A 2,968-nucleotide genomic window follows, 5' to 3' on the forward strand; every position below is an offset into this window, starting at 1 on the left:
CATGGAGATTAGTGAGTAATCACCTTTTGAATTCATGGGTTAGGGAGATTAAGGGTGATTAGGTTAGAGCTAGGATGTTTTAGTGTAGATCATTCTTAGTCCTTGCTAGTAGAGTATTCATAATGCATCTTCTGAGTTGGCCTCTCAAAAATTGATCTTTAGGCATTTTCTACCCAAAAGGTGTTTGATGAAATGCCCAAGACAACTCTTCTAAGCTTTTAGCATACTTTCCCAAAGACATTTGTTGTTAGAGGTGCTAAGATAGCCATTAGACTTGTTAGTAATGATTGCTTTCATATTATTCAACCAAAGACATTTGATGTTTGAAATGTGTTAGTAAATGAACATTCATCTAGACATAGAGCTTGTTTAGAACTGTGTTTAATCTTAAGGTTGATAGTTTGATTGATCGTTTGCCATCCTTAGTTCGAAACTTGATCACCCAAGGTCTAATCCTTATGCCCATGAGTTCTCTTTTCCCTTAGTCAAGAAAGTTACTTCATTTATCGCTTTTATTATTCTGCAACTGCATTAGCATTAATCATTAGCTTAGAAATCTTTTAAATCATCGGTTGCACTTAGATTAAGTGAGTACTTGCATTCTCAGTGCTTTGAAATCCCTTAGAATTGGTTCGACAATCTTTTATACTACATCATTTGTCTTATGAGCCTTGAAAACTCCTAACATCAAATTGGCGCCGTTGCCAAATTCTGAGTAGATTTGAACATTGAGATTTAGTGACTTGCTTGAGACTAAGTCATTTTTATTTTTTTCTTTTGTTACTGATTCTGCTTCTTCACCTCCCTTTTACTTTCAGGTGTATGAACTTGAGGAGCAGGGGTCCATCTAACCTAGTTCCCAGAGTTGCAGACATCAGAGCTTTAGAGAGAGAGTGTGCTAGAAAGAGAAGAGAAGAAGAGCAACATGCTCACTTGCAGAGATTGGATATTGGTATGGGAGACCAACTTCAAGATGATGCGAATGCCAATGGAGCCAACAATGTTCCACAACACCCACAGTGAGCAGCTCGACCCATTGGCACTTATGACCGCCCCAACATTCATGGTCATAGACTGGGAATCCGAGCACCGGCTGTGGCAGCTAACAACTTTGAAATCAAATCAGGACTCCTCAACGTGATCGAGAACAACAAGTATCATGGCTTGGCTCTAGAGGACCCATTTGATCACTTGGACAGGTTCGACAGCTACTGTGGGTTGTCAAAAACCAATGGTGTGTCCGAGGATGCCTTAAAGCTCAAGTTATTCCCTTTCTCTTTATGGGATAAGGCACGTCAGTGGGAGAAGTCTCTCTACCCAGCGACTCTATCACCACCTGGGATGACTGCAAGAAATCTTTTTTGGAGAAGTTCTTCTCTACTTCAAGAACTTCTAAGCTGAGAAATGAGATTTTCAGCTTTCAACAGAAGAACTTTGAAGGATTCAGTGAAGTCTGGGAGAGATTGAAGGGCTACCAAGCTCAATGCCCACACCATGGTTTCTCTAAGGAAAGCTTGCTGAGCACATTCTACAGGAGTGTTCTTCCTAAGTACAGAGCCAGATTGGATACAGCTAGCAATGGGTTCTTCTTGGGAAGAACTGAGGAAGATGCAGAAGAGCTGGTTGACAACATGGTAAAGAGTGACGCAGTCTACAGTGGAGACCACGACAGAGGCAGTAGAACAGATGACAAGCAAACGAGGAAGGAGTTAAAGGCTCTACAGGATAAGATAGACATACTCATTGCTGATAAATCCACCCAAGAGCAGCTGAACTTTGTTGGTAACCCAAACCAAGAGACACCACATGTTGTCCATGAGGTTGAGGGTTTGGAAGGTCAAGAAGAGTTGTGTTTCATTAACAACAATGGTAGCTGGTACAAAAAAGAGCTAAATTTTCAGTACAACAACTACCAACAGAAATCATATTCCAACAACCAACAGAGTGGTTATCACCCTTGGAACAACCAGCAAGGCAGCTATCAGCCTCAGTAAAACCTTCCTCCTGGTTTCAACAACAAAGGACACCATTCTTCCCAACAACAAGCTAATCCTTCTACCTCTACTCCTCAAGAAAGCAGCACTGATGCCCTACTGAAAAAATCTTGGAGTCTCAGACTAGAAGTGAGAAGCATGTTGGTTATGAGTTGAAGAACCTTCACTCAAAGATTGATGGGAGCTACAATGATCTCAGCAACAAGTTCAAAGCTTTGGAGAACCAGTTTGTTGCCATGAACACTCACCAAAATCGCCAACAAGATTCTTTACCTGGAAAATCTGATCAAAGAAGCTTGAAGATCCAGGATGCTTCACATTACCCTGTGCTCTTGTACCTATGGTATTTGGTAGATGTCTCTGCAATTTGGGAGCGCTAGTGTCAGCTTGATGCCTTTATCTGTTGCTAAGAAGCTTGGTTTCACTCAGTACAAGAAGTGTAGACTTTCTCTGGTATTGGCTGATCGTTCAGTGAAGTACCCTGTGGGTATCTTGGAGGACCTCCCCGTGATGGTTGGAAACTATGAGATCCCTATAGACTTTGTGGTGCTTGAGATGGGTGAGGAAACTCAATATCCCTTAATCCTTAGAAGTCCTTTCTTAGCTACAGCAGAAGCAATTGTTAATGTGAAAGAGGGCAAGATTGATCTCCACTTGGGTAAAGGGCATGTTCTTCACTTTGACATCAAGGAGGTAATGAAGAAACCAACAGTTATTGAAGAGATGGATGCCCTTGCTGATGAGCTCCTTGAAGAGTTGTCGCTAGAAGACCCTCTATATCATGCTTTGACAATAGAGAGAGAGGTTGAAATGATTGAGAACCTGGAGAGTACTGCCTATGGGATGATGTTGGATTCACACAAAGGGTTTGTTAGTAAGGATCAGTATGAGGAGCTGCCACAAGTGGTTCATCAAGAAGCCTCAGTCGCTCAACAAGAGGACACCCAGCAAGATGACTGGAGTGAGCTTAAGGG

The sequence above is a fragment of the Brassica oleracea genome, chromosome C9, assembly GCF_000695525.1.
Source record: "Brassica oleracea var. oleracea cultivar TO1000 chromosome C9, BOL, whole genome shotgun sequence".
NCBI lineage: Eukaryota > Viridiplantae > Streptophyta > Magnoliopsida > Brassicales > Brassicaceae > Brassica > Brassica oleracea.